Source organism: Athene noctua, chromosome 3 (genome assembly GCF_965140245.1).
Source record: "Athene noctua chromosome 3, bAthNoc1.hap1.1, whole genome shotgun sequence".
NCBI lineage: Eukaryota > Metazoa > Chordata > Aves > Strigiformes > Strigidae > Athene > Athene noctua.
Window position 1 is genome coordinate 79,477,557 of NC_134039.1, and position 24,605 is coordinate 79,502,161.

The 24,605-nt window shown below is 36.8% G+C and overlaps 1 long non-coding RNA gene across 1 annotated transcript in view; it reads left to right on the plus strand.

Annotated features, from left to right (window-relative positions):
- The first annotated feature begins 224 nt into the window (after positions 1 to 224).
- The window catches only part of LOC141958734 (uncharacterized), a 58,183-nt gene continuing 33,802 nt past the window's right edge, over positions 225 to 24,605 (plus strand). The window contains exon 1 of the long non-coding RNA XR_012633320.1: positions 225 to 334. This is a non-coding gene — a long non-coding RNA (uncharacterized LOC141958734). The remainder of the gene's footprint in view (positions 335 to 24,605) is intronic.

Sequence of the window (24,605 nt, forward strand, 5' to 3'; positions counted from 1 at the left end):
CTACAGCACTCAGGTAATACAAGCCCAAAACTCTGATTGCAGGCCCTGCTCCAATGCATATTTAATCATTTTATGCAAAGTGTGAAAGACAGTACAGGAAGGATTTAGAGGGCTTCCAGCCCAGAAAATTCTGGCACTTGCCTGGAATGTGGTAAATAAGGGGCAGTGAAGGGCTTTAATGTCAGGTCTCCCATCTCCCAGAGGCGTGCTTCAATTACAAGGCTCCTGAGGAAAAGCAGAGCTCCTTTTCCTTACCCTGGCCATCCTGCAGGGACGGGGGAGAGAAAAAAGAGTCTAAGTGTGCTCTGAGGCTTCACTGCAGCCGCAGAACAAGGTAGGTGTTCTCCTGCCTCTTGTGAATCTTGACATGACTTTGGCAAGAGGCAGAAAGCCTCATAGTTCAGGCTCTGAGGACGTGTTCAGCAAAAATATTGAAAGAGGCTAAAGACTTTACCTGCGGAAATAGAAGTACCTAGATGCAACATGTAGTGTTTGTGATTCAGGTACTGGTTTTGCCATTTGGATGAAACAGCCTTCCATACACTCACTGTGGACAGGAAACATTAACAATCTATGGTCCTGCATCCCTCTGTTTGGGGCATATTCAGGAAATTCAGCTGCCACCCATTTTCTGGTTACTCCCCAAAACAGACCAGTTTAAATTCTTCATGCTGACTAATTTGTAGACCAAGGAAGACCTATTTACAAAATGGGAACTTTCCTAAAAACTTTTGTCACTGGTTTTCATGCATGCACAAATTTTAAAACACGTAATTTTAAATTTTGGATGCCATACTCAGCTTTCTGTTGTCATGTTTTATACTCCAGTTTTGATTTGTTGTTTTCTAAACTGGTTTGTCAAAAATAAGTAACTTTTTAGAAAAGTGTAATTTTAAACATGAGGAAAAGAGATTGAAATTTGCATTGAAAGTTTTTTTCCTAAACTCAACAGCTGACTATATGAATACAAGGTGAGATAATAGGAAGGTATTTTCATTTTTTAGCTTTTTAAAAAAATAAGATATACTTGTTATACTCTTAAGTTCAGCTGGTTTGGCGATTAAATATAATTTAACAAAAAATATATATTTCTTCCCACGATTCACAAATAAAAAGATTTGACTTCTGTTTTTTGCTCCCCATAGGAAAAAAAATACAATTATGTCATATCTAAAAATCTATTCAAATAGGTTAAGTACAAGTGTAATGAATTAAAGACATGCAAAAAGAATACATCACTGGTATCTGCACGCAGGGGATTATCCCAAAAAAATGACTGATAAAACAATTCTTCTTCAGAACTTTAAGGAACAATGCACAAGCTTTCTATTAAACAGTTCTGCTAAGTTACTTTTTAGCAGACTCTTCCCATTATAATTTTAAACTATTCCATATGGCTGAAGAGGAAAACCACTAGGAACTGAGAAATGGAGAATGACAGAAGCCATGCACCTTTTGTCTCACTGACTAACTCTTGCAAAACTGGCCACAGGGGATTTATTAGGAAAAGAGCCCACTTTTTTTTTTTTTTTTTTTTTTCAGAAAATAAAATGAAAAAATCCTGCTGAATAATTTTGAAGTTTCCTGTGGTATATTCAATGCATTTGCTGCTTGTCATCCTAATAATGCTCAGTGTATTTGCTTATACCTGGGGACCAGTATGGACTGGAAGCAAAAATGCTCACTTCCACACTGCAAGAGATGGTTCCCTTGCACCTTTGATCTTACAAATGTCTTAATTCCAAATTCCTTTGGAGTCTCCGTGCATGATCCTGGGACCTGCAGGTAGCCTTAAAGGGTAGGGAGGCAGGAAGGTATAAACAGACAAACTCAAGGCAAATCCCTTTTTTGTCAATGCAGGACTTCTTAAATCACGGTTTAGGTTTAAGAAAAATGTAGGTTCTCATTCTCAGTGCCTCAGGCGTTCTTTGAGTACAACACATGAAATGTGAATTAATTAGTCTGTTACACATACAGAGCAAGTCTCAATTCAGTTGATAAACATAGGCACCCAACACTAGTGGAGTATCCTGTGGCATTGGAGACATTAATTTCCACAAGACAAGCACTTCTGGCAGATATGCAGCCCTCTGGAGAAGAACCTGCAGGTTAGTAAAAGTGTCCTGCAGTGCCTAAATTCATGTAATCTTATTATCAAATGTGATTGAATCACACTGAATATACAAAGGCAAAAAGTCCGACACATGTGGAAGATCCAGTTCAACCTATCCTGAAATAAACAGCATCAACCTACCAAGGACTTTTCTTTCAACTGTTGTCAACTACTTCAAATAGTACAAAATTACATCAGAAAAATATATGATTCAAGGTTTATACAAAACACTGCCATTTTTATCCAAATTGATCAGTGAAATAGAAAAAGAGTAAAGTTTTGCTTAAGTAGGATGAGTGGAACCACGTCCTTAGACTTGCACTTTTAAATTACAAGCACATGCATTGATAATAAGAGTGATGAAAACTAAGATATAGCAACCACGTCCGTCTTGGGACAAAATCTACTATATCATTGCCAGAGACAGAGACATGATCAAATATTTTCCACCACCAAGCATAACTCCATATTTTACCCATGTTGATTTGAATCTCAGACTTGAAAAAGTGTTTGTGTTTTTCAAGGGCTTACTTACGCCAATAAGGATAACTCATCTTTAGCAGCAAATAAAGATGTAACTCTGTAAAAGTCTAGGTGCGGGGTCCCTCCAAAAACTGAGCAATTTGGCTTTGTATCCAAACATTGTAGGAGGCCAACCCAGGAATTGGAAAGATTCCAGGCAGAGGACAAAGCTTTCAAGCCTGTTATTGAACCTTGACAAATGACCTTATAACACCACAGTGTACACAATATACATAGGTCTGGAATAATATTTTCCTCACTTGTTCATGTGTGTTACAGCTCTATGCAAAAGTTACAGCAAAGATTAGAAACTAATGATGGCTCCTCAGCTGCTCTTCACAGTGTGGCTGCTTAGATCAGACCGTGAATAGCAGAATGACTCCTAAATTGAAGCATCATAATCTGAGTCCCTTAATGCTCAATAAAAATGTCCCAGAGTCTCAATTTTCCTGTATGTGTTACCCATGTCACAAAACTGCTCTTCCCACTTCCCACTTGGGCTTATAAGGTGGAGAGTGGTGGCCGCCAGCTCTGCTCTGTCTCTGCAACATGTTAGTTCACTTCTGTTGGCTGGGCTAACAGTAAAAGGACTAGATGCATTATCTGTCCCTCAAGCAAGTGGGAAACAAAGAGCTCTGCTGTGACACTCAGCCTGCAGTGTTGGAGGCGTGGGGCAAGTGTTGTGGAAAAGCCATCAAATTTTATCATGGGCATTTCTGAACCTATTCAGCCACCACTTCTTGTGCCAGATATTCTTGCAGCCTAAATTAATCAATCTGCACTTCACCTATTTAGCAAAACTCTAGAGTGCAAGCATAAAAAAACAAAAAACAAAAACAAAAACAACAAAAAAAACCCAAAACAAAACAAAACAAAAAACCAACCACAAAACCTCTACAGTTTTCATTATCTACAATAATATATAATTTCAGTCTAAACTCTTTAGACAACATCAAGTGTATCTTAGCAAGCTGGAATTTATAAATTTAAATTGTCTTTCCATTTCCTTACAAACTTCAGTTTCGCTTCATGTTTTCACTTGGTTTAATCACAGAAGACTTTCATAAATAGTGTTAATCTGAGTTCTAAATCTAGAACTGTATGAATGCAGAGAAATTAGGCATTCTGTTCTGTATTCTGATTATATATACATGAACATATGTATGTGTATATACATATATATGTGTGTGTGTGTGTTTATACTTATATATACACACATGCCCAGTAAATATTGCTAAAAGTGAGAACCATTCCGAGACTGTGGAAGTTGTCCTTGACCTGTTCTACCTATGACCTATATGAGAGTGGATCTTACATACTAATTTCATCAAGTGAAATAAACTAAATTAAGTGAATGGTGACATATGGTTACTGGCACCTCTATATCAAAGAGAACGTGTATAGCAAAGTTTTTCTAACAATCAGATATTTCCACATCTAGGAAAATCCTGATCTAAATGTAAGAAGTCATCTGAAGGAACATAATGGATGGACAATGACTTGAACCATTTAAAACTGCAGTGAAAAACTTTTGAAGGGTTTACTTTTAAGTAATGGTGGAAACGTACTAGTTTCATTCAATTTATTTTCAGGCAGGCATTTTAGGAGTGTTGTCCCCGTAGGATCTTTATCCAGATGGGAGCCTTCAGACAGCTCACCCAAGATCTGCATTACCACTCCAGGCATTTGTCTTCTATGTACTGAAGAAACTTAGGGCTACTACATACTGCACTGGCTGCTACATCTAAGCTTTGAAATCTGGATACAATGAGTTTGGCCTTCAGAAACTTAAGAAATAATTTTCACATTAGATACAAATCCAGTTTTTGGATTGAGTCAGTTAAGCATTTGATGTTCAGCTCTTCCAAATGAAGGACTGAGCACTGTGGCTTGCCAGTAACAGCCCAAAGTATTGCAAGATAATAATGTATTTTGTGAATACTGGAAAAATTAGTTATCTTAAAAACCTTCAGCTTAAGCAAGGCTATTTCCTTGATTTCTTTTTCTACTTAATTTTCAGGCTGTAACTACTTCACTATGTGGCAGTTGATTTCCTAAGAGTGTTAAAGCATACAGTAAGTCAGACCTAGCCATTTCAAGGATGCAAACAGTGAGGCAGAGCAGCCCTATGCCAAGTTATCCTGGAAATGTACCTGAAATAGGGTTTAATCATCATCATGAGATAAATACAAGGATGTATTGATTCAGCTAGGATTTATTAACTTAACCATTGGTCTCCAAACTGTGAAATCTAATAAGTACTCTAGAAATGTACACAGGGATTTTAATAATTTTCCTGTTTGTTTGCAAAGAGAATTTCAAGCTATCAAAGTGCATTATTACATTCTTTTTAGATCATTGATTTTACTGCAGCTATATGCAGTTCAAACAGAAAAAGAAAAAAAGAAAAAAATCTCCCTTAAAGTTAGAAAAGACAGCTTAGAAATTTGACATTATTTTTCAAGCTTTAGTCCCCTGCAAACCCAGACTCACTTCTTGGAAGCTCACTGCATTTCAAAAGATATTTATATGTCCAATTACCCAATGAGATTTCAAAAGCAACTTGTGTTTAAGTTCTATTGATTTTTTTCAGAATGACAGTTTTGATGATTCTGTTGAATGCCTTCACAATCCATACTTGAATTCTTAAAGAATCAGTGCTTAAAGTGGAAGCAGCTTCCTAGCTTCCTACACATTTCTCATACGTTCTTAGTGCTTCTTGTTAGCCTGAAAGGGGGGGAACTGAAATGGCTTAAGGCACCCTTATCACCCAAGTCCTTTCAGTGTCCTCGTGATAAAGTCTTATGTTCCTTTACCTTTTCTAGTAGATGAATTCGACTCTTCATTTTGCTTTGGTCATACCACTCCCAGTTCATTGAGTTTTAATCCTCCACAAAACAGAAGATGATGGCTGTAGGGGGTGCCATATGGGTGTATTTATAAATGCAAACAATTTTGAGAACCTAAGGTGCGAGGATTCATTCCAGTGCAATGTTTCAAAAGCTTTCTGTGAAATATTTACTTTCCTCTCTCTACTTCTTATACAGTCACCCACAAAAGTGAGCTGGATGGGCAACACCAAGCTGTTAGGCATCAGCACAACCACCATTAAAGCGCTGAGTTTGTTACATGGTAGTATGTGGTTGTGCTGCATAACTGAAATAATCGTCACATGTTAGAGCAGACAATGTAGCACTTTTCCTATCAGAAAAGAGCCCTTAGTTTGACAAATCACCACACAAGCCATATAAAACATTTCTATTCAGAGTTAACTTCAGTGATTCTATAAAAATCCTCTTTTCCTATCCACAGACAGAAGTCCTTTCACTCACAGAATAAGAACCAGCCAAGCAGAATCTTGAGGGTTTGGAGGGACAAAACCAGGTTTCTGCCATGTTTAAATCTGTAAGCTAAAATACATGGTTGTTATGTATGTTCAGGATGGCAGCTTGCCCTCATTGCAAGCAAAGAGAAGGGCTATAGTAATTACCTACGGAAAGCATTCTGTGCTTTCCCACATCTCCTCTGAAGAATGGTCAGAAGAATGGACAAGTTCTCCCCAAATTTGACTAAAGTAAAGCAAATTTTAAATTTAGTACAGCACTGTGTCACTAGGGTCCTAGAAAGATAGATCTTTATAATGCCTGTAAAATCATTGAACTTTCAGAATACATCTACATTACACTTACCACAGTGAGAACAACATGACTAAAATAACCAGCTCAGGTCTTTGCAAAAGTCTGCTTTTACAGATCGCAGTAACTTGCCTTGTTTCTTCAAGATATTTTGAAACATGCTGTACTCTGTCCATTATATCTGTTAATATTAGTAGACTAGTTCTTAGTGAAACATGTTGCCATCACAATGATCTAGTCTGTCTTAGAGTGATCATTGTCTATGTCCAAGCAGTCAACTATTCTGTTCGCAAAATGAGAGGAGGGAAAAAAAAAAAAAAAAAAAAAAAAAAAAAAGATTAAAGAAATGGACAGAAGATTTCAGAACAGAAATAAACCAGCCTTTTTTACACATTTTAACATTTCAGTTTTATTGCTGGCAATTTCATTTTCCCATTTGGTTTTGAATACATGTAAATAAGGCTATACCTCAGAAAAAAGAGACTGGGTAGAGCTGAGAAAATAGCATAATGTGTAAGCTTCTCTTTGATGTTGAACGGTTCACTCAACAAACAGTTCAGTTTGTCCAGAACCCAACTTTAACAGCAGGTTGATCAAATTCACATGTAACAAACCTGTCCCCTGGGTAAATTACTGACTGCTGAAGGATTGATCAGGAAAACAAACTTCTTACCTATTTCATTACCAACATACTCTTATGTACCTAGTCAACTGTTTCTTAACACCAGTGTGTGTAACTTTCCTCAGAATATCGGAAAGAAGGGAAGTTAAAACAATGTTCTTTACATTTTTTATTAGGCTTCTGAATTAGAAAACAGACTGGAACTTTGCCAATCAGATGCACAGCAAGCTTAGAGAAACCAGATAATAGCTATGGCTCTAGTAGCATGATCTAAATATGTTCCAAGGTTCACAATCTACAGCTGTTGGCAAATAGTGAATATCACACATAAATACCCTTTATAAGAGATGTATCTTTATTTAAAACTTGTTTCTTATATAAATAAAGTCTTTCAAGAAAGTACCTTCAAATTGTTAACAGTGATTTGAAGCAGTCTCCACATGTCATTTATTCCTACTTCCATGAAAAAAAATGTTGAAAGAGCTAAAATATTCTTGGCTTCTAAAGAAGAAACCATATTGGATCTTTCAGCTGTTTCCTTTGGGAGGACATTAAAGTCAACCCTGAAACATCAACAGGACATCTAAGGAAAAGGAATGGTAAGAGAGAAATTACAAAAAGAAATTATGATAGTTGTGGGGGTCTTGAAAGTTAGATAAACATTTCATGATTTAGCTGACTTAAAGACATTAGCCTTACTGTTGCCTGTAGCAGTATTACACTGCAGTCAGCCTTTGTACAAATTATATCAGGCTATCTATTTTATTCTCTCCCAATTAAAAAGTTCGTGTTTCTTTTCCACCAAGATTTGCTGATAATAAGAAAAAGAAATATTGGAAACAACTTTTGAAGGTAACTTCAAAGTTTCCTTTTTGACTGTTAACATAAGATTTTTCTTCCACCAGTTCACTCAACCCCACCCTTCTTATCAGCTCTTCAACATATTTTTAAACTATTCCTTTACTTGTTGGTCATTAGATTTTTTCCTTTTCTGCTTCTAGAACCCCACTTGCCTATTAATTTGGGATTCTTCTTCCAGATTATCCCTTTCTCAAAACTATTTTATTTCCTGTCAATTTGTCCTGACTATCGTTATGGTCCTTCTACTCATCCAACAGCTCATGTTAGAAAACAGAAACATCCTATTTCCCTGAACTGGAGACTATCTACGGAAGATATAAACCTAAATAAAGAGAAGGTTCTTTTTTCATTACATCTTTCAACTGTGAAAGAATATCAAGCTTTTTTTCATGCTTAACTCAGCAATAAGAAAGGCATCTGATTGAAAAAAATAATATTACTATTATTCTTATACTGGGCAGATATGCTTTAAAATAATTTTGGGTTGGTTTTTTTTTAATCAACCTTCAATTACTATGGGTCCAGATAAATGCAAATTTGAAAGCATTTGTTTATACTGTTCAACAGAAACATTAAATTAGATTGCTTTGCTCATGGGAAAGGGAAAGTTGTGCAGAAGTGAGAGTAAGAAACCTGGATGAGAGGGGAAGCAGGCTTTCCAGCAGTGGGAGAGACAGGTCACACCGGACCTGGGAGGGACAAGCGTCAGCAACAGCTGGCACATGAAGTTTCCTGAACCCAGTTATAATTTTTTGGTACACTTGCATAGTCAAAGTAGGCAGAGAAGCCATAGCTGCTCTCCAGAAGTCTAACTAAGGTTCTTATCTAGGCCCTGAGCTAGAGGACAAGTCAGAGTACATCTGGGGAAAATGCAGCAGGTTGGAAACATTCCAGATCATTCTTATTTCAGATGCTTTCTGGAAGAACAGACCTTTATTTTCCAAAATCTTTTGAAAGACAAATCATCTAAGGACTTGGGCAAGAACCACAATGATCCCAGATCATCAGTCTGTGCTGGTCCGAAACTCCTACCTCAGATATCTTTTGATTTTTTGTGGAATAGTGGAAATCTAATAACCTCCAGACATCCAAATCAACCATCTGCCCAGGACCATCATCAGCAATGTATTCAATGCCAGCTGGCCAAGCATAGCCTACACACCTCAGTCTATCCGTACTTTTCCTTTCTCTTGAACAACATTTGTCATGTAATATGAGAAAACCAGCTTGGTTTTTAAGGCTACATCCAACCTCATCAAAGTAAACACAAGTCTTTCCTGTGACCTCAGTGGGAACTGGATATGGTGCTTCATCTTCTACTGTCTGTGAAATATAGATGATGATTTTGAAGAGTTCTTTGCCGCTTTGTGTATCTTTTTTGCATCTAAGTCTAGTACCTTATAAGATGTTTACACAGAGCTGGGCGGCTTACTGCTTCTCTTTCCATCTTGTTGTTGTTGTTTTAGCAATATATTAAGTCCTTCAAACAGGGGATTAGCATAATTAATTTTTTTCCCATTACTGGCCTGAACTTTTAAAAACCAAATGTGAGTCTTGAGTCACACCTCTGGGGAATTTACACCTCATCTCAACAGAATAGCACAGCTCCTGCTGCTGAAGAAGACAGCTGAGTGACCAGGTCTGTACCTGCCACAGACAGACTCTTCTTTGAGATAAAAAATAATTAAAAGAAACATTTATTTTTCATGCTTTTGTTGAAATGGTACTGAAAAACTCCTGGAGTATCTGAGGCCAGCATCCATGGCAACATAATATTTGCAGGCTTGAATCATAAGAAAGCTGTAAATGGCTGTGTGAGTTCAAAACAAATATTTAATTCCTTCAAGCAGGGAAGTCAAAAGATATATGATTTAACAGATATGAAACCAATAAAGGTGTATGACTATGCATATCCCTAACATGGTATTTTTGATATTACTCTAAATGAAGCGATATTGCCTGCCTTTTTTTCCAACTTACCCCCCGAAACTATTCTGGATATAATATTCCAAAATACATTCATTTCACTTTTAAATGTCTGTAAGTGAAACAAGAATAATATTGAAACATTCTGATGGTCGTCCCATGATGACCCCATTTCAAGTTTGCATTCTTCCTCTCTCTGCCTAAGTACACCTATCCAACCCATGCTGGCACACATTTCTGACCTCCACTGGAATTCTAATCTGACACAATGTCTGATCACTGTTCTGCTACCAAAGGTGTCTGAACAAGTCACAGACCCAACAGAACATGTCTTCAGATTGCTTAGGGGAGGAGAAACTTGCATACACCTGTCATCATGTCACTATTTCTCAACCATCTGTCACCTACCTTTCTGCAGTTGATCAGTCCCTCCTTAGCTTTAGATAGCATCTTTTTAAACACCCTCAGCTTTACATGAAGGGAAGGACACAGCAACAGTCCCCTTGCCACAGCAAGGAACAACATGAGATTCTTTCCACAAAACGTGATCTCCAACACTTTCGCTGTGGTGGTCTGTTTCTTTCTTCAGAAGCAGGGCTGCCTTTTGTGCAGTTTAGTTTCCCTCCTTGTTCTTATGTCACTCATCTAGTTTGGGGGAACATGGAGAAACAGTTTTCTAAACTGTATTAAATAGTACCGTCTTCACAGTTTCTCTCTATGCATGTCCTTTGGGTTTTTTTGACTTCACAAGTATTCTGAAGAACAGATACATCCCTAACTAGAGTCACCAACCAATGCTTCCTGATATGGAGACTTAAAGGATTACATAAGTGCAATACCCTATCATTAATACATCCTTTGTGAGGTGATTGTGAATGATTTGTCTTATAGACATGTGCCTGAACACCAGAACATAGGTTCTTCAGTATTGCACCAAAATATTTCTGTCATCTTCTGTTTTAAAATTCTGGGGGCAAGAGTTCTCTCTCTATTGATTATATTGTAGTAAGCATAGTAGGTTTCTGACCTTATTTATAAGACTAACTCCAGAGCAGTGATATTATTAGGGTCCCTATTTGTAATAAAATAAAACAGAACTCTTAATCTAATATGTTAGAAAAGGACTAAGAGTTGTTTCAAAACAGCAGTTTACCAAATGTTAAATCAATGAGTTGTGAACTAAATTATTTTTTTCCATTCATCATCACAGTCTCTTACCTGCTCCCTTAACAGAAAATATTATTTAAAAAGCTCCTAAACACTATTCTGCTCATGACCACAGAACAGTGAATCATGGACCACAGTTAAGAAAGTGCTACCCATCACTAACTTTGTCAGACACTGGCTCTGCAGAATTTTTAGGAGGATTTCACTTTTCCTCCACATTTCTCAAAAAATCTGTTTCTTGAAGATCATCCGTTTGTGAATGAAAGGGAAAATCTGTTACTAAGGTATTTTAAAATCTTCTACTACCATGCAGAGAACGAATCATTTTTGATCTGTTTTGTTCTGTCAAGACATTCTTCATGAAGGAATTTAGATATATAATTGGTAGACAAAATAAAAAATAAAAGCTTAATGCTCCTCTGGTTTTCCTAAGGACTGATCCAAAGATAGTACAATTTTCATGTCAAAATACCTTTTGTTTGCAAAATTAGGGACTGCGTTATATCAAAGACATGTTCATTGCTTGCCAAAAGCAATAAAATCCAGCATTGTTTAAAACACAGAAATAAATCAGAAGCCTTGAAGCGGAATAATTGACACTTTCAGTGAGACAGTACAGCACTGAGGCACTTGTAACCTTTGTAGGAGCTGGTAGTGCTTAGCATTTTGAATTATTAATCACTTATCCCCTAAAAATCATTCCCAGGAAAGAATTTTCAAGTAGTTTTAAGGTGAAGGATCAAATTCAGACTGAGTATATGGAAATAACTCCAGGTCGTTCTGTATAGTATCCAACAAAATAATCTAAGTTATCCTCAGCCAGTTCTGAAAAGAGACTTGAGTACCTGTATTTCACAGACATTAAATATTATTTAGGGCCTAAATGCCTGAAGATCTTTAGAAGTTGTGTACACGTGCACTAACAACTTCTATTCTTTATCCCAGGCTCAAATTATTTTCTGAGATTGTGGGTATAGGAATTTACAATAACTTATATTCCCATTATGTAAATTCAGATAAATGCAAAATAAACTGATTTTCTCTAAACAAACATCACATTTTTTCAATCAGGTTGATCACTGTCAACCTAAAGACTTCTCTAAACTAGTTAGATTATTTTCACCCCAACTGTACGAGTTGCTTTAATCGAAGGTGTTACATTTTCATACAGATCTGGTCAACTGACTAGGCAGAGCAATTGTGAAGAGCAGAGATGACCATAAGTTCATATGCAAAAGATGCATTTTCTAAGAAATATTTATAAAATATATAATGCCAAAGTTCTTTATCCATGCAAAAGGACATCAATAGTGGTATCTTCTGTGAGTTGTTCTGTGTAGCTCTAACAAGGGAAAACAGTGTATGAGAACAGGATATTATTATGAATGCAGAACTCGTAGTACATCCATGTTATAGATATAGACAAGAAATTACTGTCCAGAAATACAAAGAATACTAGTAGAAAAAAAGATTCTAATAACTTTCTTGGACTTCTGTATAGCAGACGTTAAACAGTATATGCCCATAGATAAATTTCTTGGCTAAATTGCACCTATAACCAGAAAATATGAATTCATTCTGCTGTTTGACCTTTACACTTGAATTTAGCAAAGCTGCATACAAAATTCTTGCCAACAAATCTACACAAGACCATAATCACTTTTCTTATTTCTCTCAATGCTATTGTTAGAATCTTAACATGCAACTGTTTGAATTTTTTTTTTTTTTTCACAGAAATGTACACCATTTTACATTATGTATGAATTATATTATGTAGTGTGAGAGACTGAAATGTTCTATGACTGTCTCACAGCTTGCTTGTGTCTGTGCAAACCTCCAGGAAAACCTGCTGCAGCCTGTGAATTGGTCTGGGGGATGTTGCCCAGAGAAGGGGGAATGTACTGAAGGATACACTCTCCACCTCTTTGCGGTTGCATTGTCTGGACGCTTTTACATAACCTTCAAAGGGGCAGAGGTGTGCTGAGCTGGCCCCATTGTGGAGCTGTTTGTGGCTCTGTTGTGTAGGCCAGACCCCATGCCTGAATTGCTAATGGACTGGCAAGAGGCAAAGAAGCCAGATGCAACAAAACCTGTGGGACCAGAAAAAAAAAAACAACTAAAGGTGATCAGATATGCTGATCAGGGGATACGATGAACTTAAAAAGACAGCAAAAAATACTGCTCAGTGTGCATCCACCATCAAAGAGTTGAAGATTAAGGACCAACAGGATGTCACTGGATCCATGGTGGTGACTATTCTTGCAGCCCTAACCCTCATCCTTGCTTTATTTCTGTCTTTTCCTTCCATTCTGTCCTATCGCTACCCCACTTCACTTTTTTAATAATAAAAACCTGGTTTGGGTGTTCTGCATTTGACCTCATTTGTGTCTTAATCTCACTCTTGGGATTATATCGAAACCTCCCCCAACATTGGATCAGGACATGTAGGAAAAGAAATTCTGTGCTGGAAATCCAGGTTTTGGATGTGTCTGGTACTTGGTTCGTCTACTTTGAAGGCCTTCTCAAGGGCTGTGCCTGATTGATGGGTTGCCGCCCATAATGAACTGAACATGAGGCAGATCTTCCTCCCACCACACATTCTCATCTTTCAGCATGTACTGGGACAGTTATTTGGCAGCCAGCTGAAATGAGAATAACTTGTAAAAATTTTGAAGCCTCAACTTAACGCTTTTTGGTAACAATAACATCTGAAGATGACAAAAACAGAACTAGGTGGAACATCAAGCATTTTAGAACTGCAATTTGAATTTCAATGTCAGTCAAATGGATGTTGGTCCATATTAGCTTTTATACATTGATCAGGTAAATCCACAGTAAACTAATGAGAGTGGTGTGACTGGAAGGCTTGGGAGAAGGTTTTTAATTAAACAAATTTAATGAAAACAGTGCAATCACAGTTATATTTAAACAATAACGTTGCACAAAAAAAACCCAAGTGTCACATGCTGTCCAAGAAAATCTCTCTGATGGTAATCAGAGAGAAATAGAATTGAAAAGATGTAACTTTATAGCTATCAAAACATATATATACAGCCAAAAAAATAAATAGACTGTAGCTAAAACTAAAGAAAAGCAAAACTGAAGTTTTACAAGAAGCAAGGGCTCAAAACATCTGTCTGTCTGTTTAACTCCATCAAGATCACAGTCATTTTTTGTATATGTCGTATCTTGCAAATCTCTTTCAGAGATCCTAAGTCTGTCAGTCATTTTCATTTTGGCTTTGTTGTGTATGGAGACTTGAGGGCAGGATCAGGCACAGCACTTACAGGCACACAACAACTATTTATTAACTAGATATAGGCATGGGCTGGGACAAGTGTGTTGTAAAATAAAGCTATGGCTTATCCTGGGGTAGAGGAAGACACATGCAAAATATAGGTTAAGATATATTCACACACAGCAGTACAGTCACCTGATGAGTGCCTGCTGGCTGTATTGTCATCACTGAAGTGCAGAAGTGTTAAATTCTGCAAGTCTTTGAAACACTGATACTCAGTATTGCTGAGTTACCACCACCTAAATCTACCTTTTCCCCTCAGATTTGATACCTTTTTCTCCTGTTGTTTTTCTTCTGAATAATTAATTATTAACTTATTAGTAATACAGAAACCTCACTTTTTAGTTTCTATCTTCTTATTATGCACAATTTATTGACCTATGTGCTCTCTCTCACAGATTAAGGCAACTGCTGCTCAGTGCTAGCTGCACCTAGATCACAAACTGAACCTCCCAAAACTAGGGTGAGGTCACATCATCGGTCATGTAAATCTAATGACACATGACAGTGGAAAACTGCCATTTGCAAATGACCAGGACATTACATTCCCTCTCACACATGTTTTTGTTACCTGTTGACTTGAGTTCTACAGTTCATACCTAGAGATGAAATCACATTCCAGCCATGTGCTCCATGCTCAGCATCGACACCTTACGGATCTCCCTGAGCAGAGGTCCTGTCCTGGATTTCAGACTTTATTTACTTTATTGTGATTATAGTCTGTCACAGCAATCCATGCCTGCTGGCACCACTAATCTGCTCATCAGTAGTTAAGGATTCCTGAGCTCAGCTGTCCTTGTTTGCTGGTCCTTGTCTGCAGATGTTTTGCACAGCTGCTTAGAGCAATAACTCGGGATCTGTCAACTATTAGGACATTGAGATTTTTGTAGCCACCAAACTCCAGAGGCTCAGCAGTAAGTGTTTTAGGTACTTCAATCTGAAAATCTGTGTCACAGGGTAAAGTTTTCCTTACAAAAAGTACATTCATATAGTAAACAAAACTTGCCTTTCCAAGGAGGACAGTGAGTCTTTATCAACAATGTGATGACACTAATCCACTGCTGAGATCGTTATTTTAAAGTTTTAAGTTTTCTTTTAAGCACAAAGTCTGAAAGACCCAAATCTGGATTTCATCCTAGACATTAACTCCTTTTTGTCAGTGAGGGTTTGTACATTTTATGAAGTTTTGACATGGCAGATGGAAGGGTCTCTGTGGAATGGATATAGATGATTTTTTTTTTTTTCTTCTTTCTCCTGTTTTTTCCATTAGCACTGGAATGCCTCAAAAATGAGAAGGAAAGATCCACTGTCAACAACTATGTAAAGGCTGCTTCTCATGGATCATTTGTAGAGCCATTAGAGCAGGTCTGTCACTTAACTCCACATTGAGAGGGCAGCCTAATGTGACTCCTACTAGTTCAGCATTTGCTCCCTTAACTGTTCACTTTGGATTGCTCAGAAAGCATTTGCATACAATGTGACTGGATCTGATAGGAAAAAAATTAAATGTAGAATTTCAAGAAGGGAAGGAATAATCATCTCGGACTTTTCCTTCAATACCTCTGAAGAAGTACTGTAAGACTCTCACCTAAAAGTTAATTGACTCTTGGAGCCAATTTTTTCCTTTCTATACATTTTCTAATTTTTCCTATTATTGTCCTAATGATCCTACTATGAAGCATCAGCACTCTCAGAAGTGACTGAAAATTTGCTACTTTTTTTTTTTTTTCTTTTTTTTTCTTCTTTTTGGTTGGCTTGTTTTCTTTAAACACCCAGCAGGTCATCTAAGGAATTTTAGTTATTCCTTGATAAAATACCAGAAAGTTTTCTTCAAACCACACTTGTTTTTTTGGTCCAGAACAGGGGTTTATCTGCATTATTATTTAGAGTTGCATGAGTTAATCTAGATGGTTACAGTCAGAAAGTTGTCAAACACTGGGCTACTAAATGCAGATGCAGTGAAGCAATAGAGGCAGAAGCGGAACCTGTCCAGAATTCTTCCTTTCTTACAGATTCTCCATAAGGAACTCTACACTTATTAAACATTCATTTTTAGTGTAAAAGCCTTTTGTTAAAGACCAAAAATGCTGGATTTTGTTGTTGCTTTGGTTTTTTTTCTCCTTGATACTCCAATAATAGTGTCATTTACCTTCTCTCTATTTTATTTAACACACACACATCAAATTAATTTGTACCTTTACAGTCTTCTTTGCAACATGCATATTTTAGCATCATCGAGCTTTGGAAGTTTGTTTGGTATTTGTTTGTTTGTTCCTTTGATTCTTTCTTTTCTAAGAGATTTTTATAAAGAGCGTCTCTGTGCTTTTATATGTCATACAAGTCCAGTCCCCGTGGAAGATCATTCCAAATGTCTCATTAGATTTGAAAAATTTTGACCCCAGTGCAAAACTTAGTTCCATCAAGCCGAGCCTTATAATTTTGTTAATTATTATTCACAAGTTTAGTGGGTGCCTCCATAAACTCGCATTTTTTTCTTACACAGTTCAGAGAACTTTCTCAGGAAGATATGAAAGGTTTGTTTAAAAGCATATTCCGTGTTGAGGGGTGAGTTAAAATCATTAACATGATGAATGCCTCTTTCCCCCTCTGGATGCTGTCTTGTTTCATAAGAACAAAATATCCTCCTCTCCACACATAGCAGAGATATATCAGGTATTGATATGATACTGTTTTCTATTTGAGCACAGGAAATAAAAGGTTTTCAGAGATGTCTTGACACCTTTACAATTTTGTTTTCGATTTAAACCTGTAGACATAGTTTGCCACCTTGTGGCAAATGTGCTTTTAAAAACTATGAATGGACTTGTCACAAATCGTGTCTTTCTTATTATGATCATTTTCCAAAATCGAAGTCCACAGTTCAAAACAATAGTCTTTAAAGCATGGACCCTCATTTATAGGAACTAATTAACTAATTGAAGTACGCTGCTGATATCTGCAGTCCAGAAAAAACATTTAAGCACTGTTCACACCAGCCTTGGAAGTTGTATAATTTATGTTGGTTGTTGACAGATAAGTAACTGAATGCAAAGTCTTTCATGCATACAAGGTGCAGTCTTATTAAAAGTTTTTTCTTAAGATGAGTGATTATAAACTACCAGCAAAGACCAAGGTATTATAAGTAGCTGATTTTTCAGTTTCATGGTGAAATCACAAATAAACACTGGAAATTTAGATTGAGTCAACCAGAAATAAATATACTGCAGAATTATTTTCTATTCTTTTCCAGTCTTTTAGATAGAAAGAACAGCTTGAGAAGAATTACATGTATTCATCTAGGATGCTAGAAAGATCCAAACACCTTTCTACGTAATTTAGAGCTACAGTTATAGCCATCCTGAATATCTAACTGTTAGACAGTAGAATCGGCTTCCTCTTTTCAGGCCATTCACTAGCAAAACAGTTTATAAGGAGGCCTATAAACAGTGTTTTGGACACAAATCTGAAATGTAAGAGACATAAAATTCATTGCCAGTTGTGGACTGGTTGCAAAGGGGCTCTGACCCTCATTTCATCATATCCCAGAAAAGTCCTCTAGAGAGTGAGCAGGTGTATCTGAGAACTACTGACACCCTTACATTGGTTTGATTAATTATTCCACAGACCCTTTCCTTTCCCCTATGGTTTTGATTCTCCTATTACTCTTGTCTCAACCTGGGCAGTCATCTGAAGATTTTTAAGACACCTGAAATATTTTTCTGTTTATTAGCTACTAAGTGGAAAGAAAAACCTGTTCTTAATTGGGCCAGACTGTTTGCTAGTTTATGGAAATGTCAGGATTTACTCACATCCAGCTTCAGGCTGTCTTATCTTTAATTTTTGCCAAATGTAGATTCAGTTTTGCCAATAAGTTTCTTTTGGCCCACGGATCCCATCCAGGGAATCTTTTTGTTTTATAAGTGTTTCACTGCTTTGGTACAGGCTCTGAGCCATAAGGAAGACATGAAAGAGAAACCCATGTAGTTTAGGCTGATTAGTAACTGTCAGCAGGTCCTCACTCTCCTAACAGATTAGCCTCCTAACAGCAACTACATGAGGAGTAACCAACTTTTTTTTTTTTTTTTTCTTAACATACAGATATTCTCCAAAAAAGAAGAGCAGAGCAGTACTTCATTTGAAAGGGTTTTCCTCAGCTGCAAATGTTGTGTTTTCCATCAAGTTTTCAATATTAAGCCATAAAGGACAGTTGGAAAGCTGTCCAAAAAGTAAAGATCATGTAGTTAAAAGTTAATTCATGTAGTTACTTCAAAGTGGCAGAGAGTTACATGACAAATCGAGAGTTTCTGTAGCATATAATGTGATAGCTCATATCTGGATGTTATAAAACATAGTTATCTGGATTACTTTTTCTCCACGTACTTAGGAAAACTTCAATTTCTGTTCTGAATGAGAGATGAAATCCAACACACAACTGTTTATCAAAGGCACAGGTTTCTACAGTATTCCTGTTCTTATGAGCAGAGGATCTTTCCTACCTCCTCCCCCTTACTGTCTAAATACATATACAATTTGGATTGCTTATTTTTTGCTTGTACTTTGAAGATATATTGACATATTATCCATTTTATTAGCTAATATAGTCATGCCAAGACTGAGTCTCCTCTTCTACTGGTGGTTTTTTTTTCCTTTAAAATGCAAATACAAGCCACCATCTCTGCTCCATCCAAGGAGCAATCAGTGCAATTGCAAAATGAGGGGAAACTATGTGGCTTTAACTTGCCTAATGTCTCAGTATCTATATATCAGACTAGTTTCCTAGGTAAGGTTACAGGAATCTTAAAACGATTTTCATTTGATGCAACTATTTTGAAAATCAGGAATAAATAATGCACATGTTAACTCAGCCTTGGCCATTTTCTAGGTTCAGGACAGCAGGAATACTCTACTATTTAGCAGTAATGAGACTGAAAATCTGCCCAAAGTAGATTGATTCCTTTCTTCTCTTTATTTACCATGAATCTTTTTTATTCCTTTGTGTTTCTGATACGTGGTACTCAAGAAGAGGACAGAATACCTGGGCTCTATCCTAAAAACATAAGATTTCAGGGTCAAGAGCTTCTTTATGCTTAAATTAAGTAAATTTAATCTAACAGCAGTTCAGTCATACCCTGCTAAATTACTCTGTTCTTCCGCTGTGTAAGCATATATCAAGACACCCAAGAGCACTTAATATGGCTTATTTTTGAGCCTATAGCATGTTAAAAAATCAGCGTAAAATAGGTTGATAAATATTCTAACATGTAGTAGATTATAATGACGGTTTCTATACTACAAATCTGAAATTTTAAACAAATCACAAGCAAACCAGCTTTTTAGGGAGATGAAAACTGCAATGTCTTGTAAACCTGAGATCCAATGCTTTAAAGAAAAGAGGGGAAACACCACTCAATGCCATGAATCTTCAGTAAAAATATGGGAACCATGTAAGTTAAAAATGCAGTACTTAATCTCAATTTTTTTCTTCCTATCTAAACTACCAGCTTTTGGACTAACATGAAAGACATGGAGCTCATGCTCACAGTGGGTAGATGACTCAGTCACTAGAGGCAACTGCCCAATTAGGAAAGAAGTGCTCCTAACAGCAGCTGAAGAATGAACAGCTGCAGGTGGCATTACTGTATACCTCAGATGGTATAACTGATATGCTTTTCCCTCCATGCTCTAACATAAGAGTGTAAAATGCCTTTAGAGGAATAATAGATAAAGTAGGTAAGTGTTGCATGAATTTGTATCATTAAGTAAGTAATTTGGAAATGTCTAAACAGAACTGTGTCAATGAATTTAAATTATGTTCTTTACCAATGACTTGATTATTAAACCAAATTAACTTCAAATATTCTAGAAGGTATCCAGTGTTCAGACAAAATATGCTACTTATCATCTGTAAGTATTTGCATACATAAGCCTGAGGTTATTTTAAATTCATTTCAGGAAAATATATTTTTGCCTTTGCAAGGTGTGGTTAAGGCAAGGGATGTTGGTGGGAAGGGATAGATGTTAAATTTCTTTGGGATTATGAGGAAGTTTTGGGAGTTTTTAACTAAGAAAACAAAAAAAAGAACACATTTTTTTTTTAGAAAGCATTGATTGAGACATTCATCCAAAGGGTTAGGCTTAACTCTTCTATTAATTTTGTTAAACAATCCCTGTCTACATTCCAGAAATTCCTCTGAATTTTTCCCTTAAGCTAAATGAGAAATATTTGAAAACTTTCACTTTGATTTGACCAAGACTGTTTTGTTCTCGGTAATCTTAACCTAAAACTTTGCTCACATTTAACCATAAAATTTAGACTGGGATTTAGACAAATACACGTAGGTGGTCATTTTATCCCTATAACAAATCAAACCAAAACCTCTGGCATGAGCACCTGTAGGGAGTTCAGATACATGGTCGAATCCAACTGCTGTGGCTTACACTCTCTTGAACAGATATGCATACGGTAATTGGAAATCATCTCTTGATGCCTGGAGGCAACCCTTGAGGGACGTAACATGATTTCTTCCTGTGTCAGGGAATAATGAAGGCTAAAAGCCACCCAACCAGCATATAAATGCCTACAAGTTTTCTTCTGTACACTGAGTAAAATTAACTTTTTGTGGGTTCCTGCAGGATTTTGTGGGTTTGCCTATTACAGAAAACCATTTATTTTTTTGCAACCCTTTCAGTAAAATCAACAGTCTTATGTATGTAAAGAAAATTATCTTACCTGACATCTGCATGTGGGGTTTTTAACTTCACTATGGCAACATGAGGCTTTTGCTGTCAGTATACTTGTCCATGTGTATTCCTAATTTTGCACTTCCTCTCTCCTCCCAGTGAAACCAATACTTTATTAAAGGAATGCAGCAGGGGATTAGAAGCATCAAAGATAATTAAGCTTCTACCTGTTTTATGTAAATGGATGACCACCTACAGCAAGAGCAACTATGTGTTATGCCTAATGGAATAAAAAAAAGGTGTTCCTGTTCATGCCTCTCCCACCTGAGAAGAGTTTTAATCAGGTCCCAGACACAGGAAAAGTTTCAAATGGAGCCTGTGCTTAGACTCTGAAGTCAGTCAGGCATGCAGCAGAAATATAAGAGCACAAGACTTATTTTCTGTGCTTGTGGAACTCTTCCTTTAAGTAATTAGTCTTCATGACTATATACAAATAGCTTATATAAAGAGAATGCTTCTGGTACAGTTGTTTTATATGTGAGAGCAGATGAAACAGCAGTTGTGCAAGAGATTTCCCTTTGTGAATTAACCTAACAACTGCAGGGTCAATTACCTCTTACCCTCCCATACACTGACTTGGAACAGCAGATGTCTGTTGTGCTGTCGCTGCCTGGAAGGCATAAGAGTATGTGATAGCTACATTCTTTTAATTAGCATTCTTGCATGGACTTACACACAATTAATGTTAGATTTAGTGCATGATGAAGCACCTTGACAACTGTCAGAAGGAAGGCAGCTGGACGAGGTTATTATTTTGCTCTCTTGTGTACCTTGAATCTACTAGGAAAACGTCTGACTTCCTTCTAATAAACATTGCCAGTGTGCCTTATGTCTTGAGTATGGCCCATTGCTTTTTAGTCTCATTTCCTAAAAGTCTTGGCTGAGTAAAATATTTCATTATGCCCTGACATGAAAAAATAACCATGACTATTTCTTAAATTTTTGAAACAAGTTCTGTGGGAGACGTATGTTCTCAGAACTGCCTGAGCAATTCTCTGGCTCTTCAACCCTGTTGTGATACCACAGCATCTCAGAAGAAAATTCAGCAAGATATCCTTGATGAAAGATTTTTTGTGGTACTTTTTTTTGTTTGCAGTATGGTCTTTTTATTGTGAAGATCAGAAATCTGTGCAAGATAATTTGAAAGTAGTATAACACTTTTTTCTCAATATATTCACAAGACACAAAGGAATCTGTGAGGCATGGGTTGCAGTTAACTGTCTACAGAGAAATTTTCATATGAATAAATTTTGAGATATCTGTAAACTAAAGCAACCAAAAGACTATCACACAACTTGGCTGCAGTGTGGGGTAGTGGAAGAAAGTGGTTTTTTACTTCTTTTTTACTTTTTCTCTAACAGTCTTCCATTTTTATTTTTCATAATGTGATTTCTTCTCTTTTCTCTAATATTTTGTAATTTTTTAGAGGTTTTGTTTTCAAATATAAGTGCTTTTATAGGGGAACCATGTATAGATGAGAATCTTTTGCTGTTGCAGTCACTTCCATCAAAAGAATTTGCCTTGGTCTTAGAAGAGCCAGCCTTTTCCTCTGTGCCCCTCTCACAGTTTTAACCGATGTACCAGATCTCTCTTTCTCCTTGTCACTAACAGTTTTGCACTTTAATAATACCCAGGCCCAGCCTTTTCTGGAAAGGTGAGCCTGGCTGTGAATACAGCTTCTAAAAAGCTACTCTGGAAGAAAAATTAAGAGCAAAATAGTCTAGGGGAAAAAAAAAAAAAAAACAAAAACAAAAACCAAAACACCAAAATCCCACAAAAAAAACCCCCAAAAACAACAGAGGAGAAAAATAAAAAGAGAGGATTTTCTATCCCCTGGCATATCTGTCATGATCCTCTCTGTTGAATTAGAACATTAGGGGTTTCATCCTGGGATATCTAAATCAGTACACCCCAATGAGTATATTAGCACCTTTCACCATGACAGCACTTTCCTGAACATGTTCCTCCAAGCTCCTTCAGACAGATAGTCCTTTATCCCTATTAGCCAATAAATCTGTCCTTTAAAAATACAGAAGATTTTCTGCTTCGATATTTCCTTCCTTCAGTACAAAAAAAACCCCAAAATGCAGCTTTTCATTGTCTGAATGATGGGAAGCATTTTAAAGAACATTAACAGGATCTTTCTAGAAGCATATATTATCCTGCTACTGGTGCTTTTATTCTCATTATCAACAAGACAAATCATTTTTATTCAACTCTATTTATACATGTGGTAGACCAAGAGAAAATGTTTCTAAAAAGGCTCAATGAGGTGTTACTTAAATGTGGTTTTCAGCTTCAAGTGATTTATTATCTATAAATTGAAAGATTTCATTCCAGAAAGCACGAGGACGCTGCACTCTTCCTCCTTATTGCAAGCTGTATTTGAGCTAAGGTTACAGCAGGTGAAAGTACTAATGTCTGTTCAACAGATCTTATGAAATAATTGCATCCAGGAACCATTTGGCTCTCATTAGGTCCAAGACGGAAGGAACAAAATCTTTTGAAGGAAGGAAAACTCCCTCCCCCAAACAACACCCCGCATTCACACACAAATATCTGATAGGCAAGTTCTTTCTCTCCTCCAAATATGCTTAGTAAGCATAGAAACCCAACTCCATGGACCTACCACTGTTTTTTAAATCCAATGATGTTTTCATTTCATAGGGCATTACTAATTAATTACGTGTCTTACTCTTCTTCTGCCTTCCAGTGTTTTTCCCTCTGCTATATTTTACAGTTCTGAATGTTTGTGTGGTTTCATAGCTCTGAATGGTTTTGTGTGCCTTTTTTTTTCTTCCTGTTGTCTCCAGTATTCCTTTCAGCAGTGTTATGGCTATCCGGTACGATAAAGAATCTACATCACTAGTCTGAAAAGTAGTTTCAGAAGAGGAAGAAAATAAATGCACTGTTTTATACTCATGATTCCTGCTTTCTTCTGTTTGTTATACTTTGTGTAGATTATGATCTTCAGATATTCATTCTGGCCCAGAAAGTTCCTTCATAAATCAGACGCAGGAGATTCTGTCTAAATTTTCTCAATAGACCAGGCATCAGAGAGTTGGCTCAGAGCTTCACTTCTTTCTCCCTCAAAATACATTTTTCTGTTTCTTTCCTGAGGCCTTTGCTTCATTTTCTGTGACCAAGATGTTGCCTAAGTATGAAAGGAAAAGGAAACTGTCAGCAACTCAGGCTGGGTATATAATTGGCAGCAGAACATTACATTTCTCAAGTCCAAAACCTCTCTTTTTTCACAATACATGACAATTGTAGACCTTCTGTCATCAAGACTTATGTCTCAAATAGCAGCCTTGGGAAGGCCTTAAGGGTGAGCAGCTACTGAGATTTTCTTTGATAATCAGATAATTAATTCATGAAAAGCTGTGGGAGTTGAGTATACAGTTACTTATGGAAATTCTGAGTATCTGCATTTTCAGGTGCCAAATCTAGTCTTGTGCATCCTGCTGGTTCCTAACAAACCTTGAAGTCTGAGCTCTGTCAGCACCCTCTAAAATTACTCAGACTGACATGGGAAAGTCATTCTAATGTTCTGAGATGTATTCTTATGAATGTCAAGAACAGAATATAGGAAGATCTTTCTTTCATTGACTATTAACTCAATAGAGGTCCATTGAAAAATAACTAGGAAAAAAGAGGAAGAGAGGATGAACTTTTAAGGTGCAGATTTGTTTGCCAAAATTCCATGGTCATCACTATGAC